The sequence below is a fragment of the Haliaeetus leucocephalus genome, unplaced genomic scaffold (assembly GCF_000737465.1).
Source record: "Haliaeetus leucocephalus isolate CR32 unplaced genomic scaffold, Haliaeetus_leucocephalus-4.0 Scaffold217, whole genome shotgun sequence".
NCBI classification, from domain to species: Eukaryota; Metazoa; Chordata; class Aves; order Accipitriformes; family Accipitridae; genus Haliaeetus; species Haliaeetus leucocephalus.
In genome coordinates, this window is record NW_010972653.1 from 5210954 (window position 1) to 5218791 (window position 7838).

The following is a 7838-nucleotide window of genomic DNA, read 5'->3' on the forward strand; positions in this document are numbered from 1 at the left end:
CCTGTTTTGGTATGAAATTAGTAGTTATCTCTCTTTCTTAATTACAAATGCAGCCCAAGATCCCTTCATCATCTATGTAACTCTTTGACATGGAAGTCAAGCAGATGACTCCCATGCCAGATGTTTCTTTTTCTGCATTTGCCCCCTGGGCTTTTCTAATCAGAAAGAAACTCACTTCAACAAATGGCTTTAAAAATATGGATTAAGTGTTTTTAGTAAAAAAGTTACTGGGTTTTGTGGAAGGTAAAGAGTCACATGGAAATTTTGCTTTGCATCTTGTCTCCTGGCTCTAGAAGTCATGTAGGGACTATGCCTACTTTGGAAAATAGAAGCACTGAAACCTATAAGACTATATTTGTACTAATAAACTAAGCCAGAGGTGTAGGCCTGGACACTTCATTTTCTAGAATGGCTATATCATTAGAATAATCCATGGTACAATTTTGTCCCAGGGCAACTAGCACTTTCCTACACAATGCTCGAGTACAGTTTTGGAGTTAATGCAAGCCAGAGATCAATCCAGATGCACATAACATTTTTCAAAAGCTAAAGAGCTCCATAAGATGGTAACGGTCAGACCAGGCCAATTGGCCCCAAGGCCAAAAAGGGATCCAGGTTTTGCTTACTTTACCAGTAGCGGTATAACTGCAGTATATCAACAGCCCAAAGCAATGAAGCCAAAAGAGTCATATTCTCCCCTTAACAGTTCTGCTGTAATTACATTGAACTTGATCAATTTGGTGGTAAAAAGAGGAAAATTTGCCTTAAATGTTTAAAGCTAAAAATATAACATAAAATTAACCATAAATTATTCCCCTTTCTGAAATCTAGACTCTGGATTTTGTGTTCACTGTTGGTGTTACTGTTTTCATATGCAGCAGTGTAAGGAAAGCACCTGGGTTTTTTGAATGGTTTAACAGAAATATTCTGGGCAGGTTACTGAGAGTGCAAAGAGCCAGGGTGTAACACCAGAGCTGCACAGGGTCAGAGGTTCAAACACAGGTTCTAATGACGTGCGGAAAACAGACTCCACAATCAGTGAGATTGTAAAGTAGGTATGTTCATTCAGCGCTGGGCAGCACGGGGGGTAGTCCCACCAAAGTCGTGCGCGCCTGATTTGGCAGTTCACTTTAAATTTATACAGTCAAGTGTTACATATACATAGAGTTTCGCAATACGCCTATACATAGGCATTACCTATCCCCGCTTCATATTAAAATTAGCTCTAGGAAGTCATTTCCATAGTTTCCTCTCAACTGCGCTTGCGCAGTGCCTCCTTATGGTGGTCGTCTGGTGGTCGTGAAGATGAAGGCTGTATGTCTTCTTCACGGTGAACTCTCAATCTTCTGTCCCTGCACATACTCAGTTGTCCTTTGGCATTTGTCCTAATCACGAGGTCGGTCTTGGCTGGTTCTTGGAGCCACTGCTGCTTCTTATCAGGGACTATCTCCTGTCCCAGCCCGCCTCAACAATGCAAGCGTTAAACATCACTTCTCATCCCCTTGGGCCATGTCTACCTCTATTGAAACTTCTTTAACTTCATTATAAGCTAGATAATTATTAAACAATTCCTATCTACATTCATATGTCTACTATATCTACTAAGGTTCCTTTGGTTCCCCGTCTCACTAACAACAGTGATACTTGCCCAAATTATACCTTGCCTCCCAGTAATGCGTACTTGCATATCAGCCTTTCACTAATCACACTGCTATGTGTGGCCAGCCGATATGATCATACTATTTACTTCTTATGAGGCATCTCCAGAGGCTAAGGACATAAATTTGAAACTTAGGTGATAAAAGGCAGACATTTAAATCCATGTAATTTGTCTACTGTATTGCTGACCTATCAGTGTGATTTCAGAAGAAGCTTTAGCTATGCAAGAGCTGTGAAAAACAAGCCTCTCCTTGATGTACTGAAGCCTTGGCATCTAAGCCACCCCAAAATGAGCACAGTAGATCTGGTGGCACATGAAATCATAGTCAGCCTTTTCTCCTCTGCCCTGTTGAAGGGCAGCATATTGGTGGCTGCTCACCTGAGAGCTCAGTGTAGTAGCTGCAGAGCTCTGTGAAGCCCAAAGGTGAATACATGTCAATAAACACAAAATCAGCATTTTGTGAACAACTGTGGCACTCAGGTCTCAAGTAGTGAAACGTCCTCTAAGTTTCCTTCAAGACTGTGCTTCAGTCAGTACTGGGGAAAATCAGCTAAGTACATAAATATTGTCTTTACATCTCACCCAAGTAACGCTCATAAGCAATGAAGAATGCTGTGTTCCTAAAACTTCACATTTCACAATGGGAATACAGATCAATTTTGGTAATCACATGTACATGAACCTTCCCAAATGGGTAGTATTCCCTTTGAATAAAATGAAGATGTTCTGAAGCAGTCACTGACAAATACACTCCTCGGTTTCATGAGTCCTCCTTTTGAATCTCTTAGCATCCATACAGGACCTTGTTCATTAAACAAATGTCTTTCAACATTCAAGAAACCACTTGTTCCAGCTTTTAGTAATGTTGCAAGGACATGTTCTTGCATTCCCTTTCATTACCACATTGTGAGCCTCCTACGTTAACATTCAAGATCTTATTTCCCTGTCATAGACTGAGCTGACAGGAGAACTCGTGCTTTTTAATTTGAAACATTGCCCTGTTCTCTGCAATTATGTTTATTTCTCTAAGCTGGGTGAGAAGGAAAACGTCTTACTCTGCTATGTCCATTTCCCTTACACTTGGTGACTCTGCACTAACATTTGCCTGATTTAGACAGAGTGTCCCTACATGACATTGATGATGTTAAGATTTGTAACAGAAATTTTAGGATGGGTTCCAGTGGAGAAAGAAGAGAAATGTCCGGATGTGGATGCACCAGAATGCATGGAAGAAGTGGAGGTGTAAGAATGGCATGTGTTGATGGCACCTAGATTAGCACGCCATCAAGATCATAGCATATCTACCAACAGCTTCTGCGTGCTTCACACTCAGGTTGGCAAAAAAAGGAGAGCCTAAAACAAAGGACAGCCTACATCAAGACTAAAACAAAGACTCAAGATGTTACAAGATGATGGTGAGAAGATGAGGAAAAGGAAATTCCATTTAAACATAAGGAAGAACTTTTTAACTGAAGGGGTGGTCAAAAACAGTAGTTATGGAGTCTCCAGTCCTGGAAATCTTTAAAACCCAACTTGACGAGGTCTTAAGCAACCTGCTTTGGTTAACCCTGCTTTGAGCAGGGGTATTGGACTAGACAATCTTCAGAGGTCCCTTCTAACCTCAATCATTCTGTGATTCTAACAGGGCTGGATACTTAAAATCCCCTCATAAGTAGACAAAGGACCATGAGTAAATTCTAATGAGTGAGATGCAATGGGATGGTGAGGCAAAAGATCAAAGGCACCATCAGCTTCTATGGGTGCAAAAAAGCTTATCCAAAAACTATCAAATTGTCATCGACCTAAGGAGAACCCAGGAGACATGATGAGTGCTCAGTAATCAGAGTCCTTTGTACATTTTTTTACCACAAGGAATATGGACCAGACCACCTTGTCCACCTGATCCACCACGTCACCTTCTAGATGCCTGAATGCTGGGCAGGCTACTTGGACACATGTGTCTTGGTGCTTGAGATCACGCAGGTATGAGGATGGGAGAAACTGTCTTTTTTTGTAAATAAAATAACCTTTCCCTCCATATAACGGCTGGCTTTGAACTTTATAATATTGTTTCTACAACAGTGCAGCATTATTTCCTACAATGACATGATGCAGTATGAGGCAATGTGAGCTTTTTCCTCTACAGAAGCACTGTAAAATTCAGTGCACAAAATGTAATGTATCATTTCCTCAGCTGGGATAAATTAATATTGATCTAACTCTTGATTTTTGTTCATCTTTAAACTGCAGTTGTCTGCTTGCCTAAAAGCTATGGACTAGTTCAGACAGGAATTAATCTGGGGAAGCCTGAGGACCTTTGTTTTCACCCAGGTCAGCCTAGACTAGCAGAATGAACCCTTCTTGCTCTACAGTTGATGGCTACATCAACTTATGAGTACTCAGTTAAAAAATATGACATAGTATGTCTAATTTTGCATATATGAGTTTCAATTTTAATGTTAGCAAACAACACAACTTGTCGTGTTAATGCAGTAGCTCCAACTAATCTTACTTATGTTATCTTTGATCAAAAACTTAAGGATTCTAAGACTCGCTCCTGTTCACCCCTTTTTACTCTTCTCCTCCTCCCTTGATCTCCATTCTCCAGCATACAACAACTGTATGAACTGTTTTGACAGTACCAACAGTACAATGATAAAATATGCTGTATATCAAAGGCAAGCAGCACCATCTGCCAGCTCTTTTAGAGCACTGCAAGCAGCAGCAGGCTCAGACTGAACTTGGGCAATCCTGCGGTAGCAGCGGGTGAGAAAAGGAAAGATCATACTCCCCACACACTCCCCACTTCCCTATAATGTCCTATAGTAAAGATATCTGTTCACGTGCCATTGATTCAGTTCATGACTCAAACTAACCAAGAATTTTTGAAACACACCAAACTACAACATATTTTTCAGAACATTTTGATTTGCTGCAATAAAAAAATATTCAAGGTAACATGTTAGTTTAATTTAAAGGATTTGGGGGCAAAGTTTTCTAAGGTCCAAGACAGATATCTGGTAAGAGAGACCCTGCCTCCACCTGACCACAGGCATTCATAGACAATCAATATTATCTTGTCCCAAATGATCCTCTAATTTCTCTCCCAGAGAATCTCTAAAATAGAGCATGGGGGGGTCTCCAGTCCATTCATTTCTATTCCTTCACTCCCTCCATTTGCCCAGACACATCCCCTTCCAGATGTGTGAGTATCTGAATGAACATGCCTCCCTGCACAGGCACAGCTGGCTGGAGACTTTCCAAATATTCAGCCTCTTAAAACTTTTGGGAAGCAATGCATTTTCTGGTAGTACACAAGCAGGCTAGTTAGGAAAACAGCCCCCAGGACCCCTCTGAGGACTTGATCCAAGTCATCCTCCCTGATTAAAAAAAAAAAAGGAAAAATAAAAAAAGGTAAAAATGAGATAGTCCTTCAGACCTCTAGCTTCCAAAGAATAAACACATGCCACAGCTCTGCTCTCCTTGCAATACCCTTTCCTCAGCCTGCTCTTCTGTACAGTAGTGATAATTAGCTTTCTCATGAATGACATGTTTTAATTAGTGATGATAGCAGACTGAGTGAGAGGAAAAGAAGATAAGTTAGTCTGTAGACTTGTAAATTCTGGCACAGAAAACATGTGGTGCAGCAAGAACTAGAATCCAGCAGGATCCAAACATTAACACAAGAAAAACACATGCCTTTTCAGATGCTTAATACAGATTTCACATATTTCTAAATGCCATCAGTTGAGTCCAGACAGAGTACCAGCTGGTGTCTGGAGATAAGGTGCTTTGATTTCTTGCTTGTCACTCATTTGTCACTCAAATGGAAAACTGCAGAACTCATAAGACAACTGAACCAATATTTGAAAAATAAAGGGCATCACTCCAGAGAAAGCCTGGATTCCACCTGTTAAACCAACAACTGTAGGCAGAGGAGCAGCACTGAGTTAAGACCCCAGCTGGTTCTAGTCATATAGCATACATCAAGTTATTGGAATACTAAATAAAACAGAGTAGCAAAAACCGCACATATGCACCTGGGATGACCAGCTTCTGGCTCATCACACGACCAGGCTGCCAGCTGCAAGACAAAAGGGACCCCTGTAGCTTTGATGGTGGTTCTGCATTCTGTTGCAACCTTATTCATGCTCAGCCTCTCTTTCTACTGGTCTTTTGCAACTTGCAATGTTATAACACCCAACTGACTATATTTAAATGTTTTTGTACAGGAAGGACTCAAGTGAAACTGGCTGCTGTTTCATTTTAGCATCTTTCCTGAGAAATTCTGTACCTGTCACGTCTTGTCTTTGTCACAGTATCAAACATACATGGAGCTGCCATACAGGCATGTGCCTGCACTGTAGCCCTCGCTATCCATACCCCCACAAAGATGTGCACGTGGCAAACAAGGCTAAGAGCAAAACAGAGTGCATAGCAGAAAGTCACAAGACCCTTCAGAAGATAAAAGCCTTTTTTTTTCTGTTTTCCAATGTATAACATTTACATATTCTCATCTTCTTAGTATTAGCTTGATAATGAGTAATCTGTACTGTTTGGTTCTGGGGGTTTTTTTGCAGGTTTTTTAAGTTTTGCAAATTCTCTGGAGCTCAACAAACGTGTACACCCACACAAGTCTATTACAAAGTTTTCACCAGCTAAAGTGAATTAGAGGTGCTGATTTCATCCCCATATCTAAGTGGTCTTTGGCCAACGGCTCAGCCTAGTGTTGGGTGCTGAGAGACAGAGACAGCCCAGAGCTGCAGCTGGGGTGGAGCTGGAAAGGGGCTGCCAAAGAAAGCTCAGAGCTGCAGAAAGATCTCTCCCATGCGGACTGTTTAGTTGGAGGAAAGGCTTGAGTACCTTGTCTCAGGTCCAGCCAAGGATTACAGTTCAGTTCAGAGCCAAGAGATAAACTCAAAGCTACAGCTGTTAGGGACTGCAAAGTGTCTTTCCAAGTAAACTAAGGGCTGATGTCAGAAGTCACTTTGGAAGAGTGCTGTCAGCCCTGCTCCTGCAGCTCTGGGCTTTCTCTTCCTCTCAACCTGACACCGAAGTAAAGCATTGGCTTTACTAGAGCTCTTATCTGAGGAATAATTAGTCCCTGGAATGAGCAAGGTCTCTGGTCTATGGCTTAGCTTATTGCTAGGGTCAGGATTAGGTCTGAGAGCGAGAGTGAGACCACAGTTGGAGCAGGGCTGGAAAAAGACAGAGAGGGCTGCAAAAAGTATCTTCCCTTGTACATGGCGTAACTGGGAGAAGGTTTGGCGTGCTCTGTCCGAGGAACACTCTAGGACTAGGCTTAGGGTCAGGTTGAGAGAAAAGGTCAGCACAAAACTACAGCTGTAGGGGAACAGGAAAGTATACTCCAAAGCAAACTAAGGGCTAATGCCCTAAATCTTCCCTAAGGAATATTTAGCCCAGGGGAAGCTCTTAGCTTGGCGATAGTGTGGTTTATCCCCACCAGAACTTTCTAAACCTCACTAAAATCTTCTGATTTAATAGCGATTAAAGAGGTTGCATACAGCAGCACCAGTAACATCACAAGGAGGTAACATGTCACAATGGAGGCAAAATGAGGCAATGTTAAATAGATTACAATTTGCTGCAACACAGAAGAAGGTGCCATCTATAAGGGTTTTTTTAATAATGCTTACATGCATTACAGAGTTCTTGTGCATTTGTTCCCCTACTTGGTAGCCCTGAGTGAGGATTGTACTGACTGTCCCCAAGCTCACAGATACGGGCACGTGGCAACTCAGGCTGAGCACAAAGAAGAGCTTGTAGGAAAATATTACAAATTTCTTATAAAGTAATGGCCACTGTTGTATAACAACTAATCTTGTTAGCATTACCTCAGTAACGAATAACCTATCCTGTTGTTTTCTATGACAGTGTTGGGTTATATGCACACAAAACATAGGACCTAAGTCTCTGTTGGGTTATATGCACACAAAACAACTCACACACATCTACAAATGTTCTGCCAAGATCCCCATCAGCTAAAAGCATCAGAGCTGCCACTGAGAGGACCATATTCTGCTCCGGTCTGCAAAGGGCGTGCAGTCTTAACACAGATTGAGAAATGGCACAGTGGCATCTAGTGGGTATTCATTGCATTAGCTGATACCTGGCAAAAAAATTCTTGATCCATTAGGGCCACAACCTGCACCAGTGC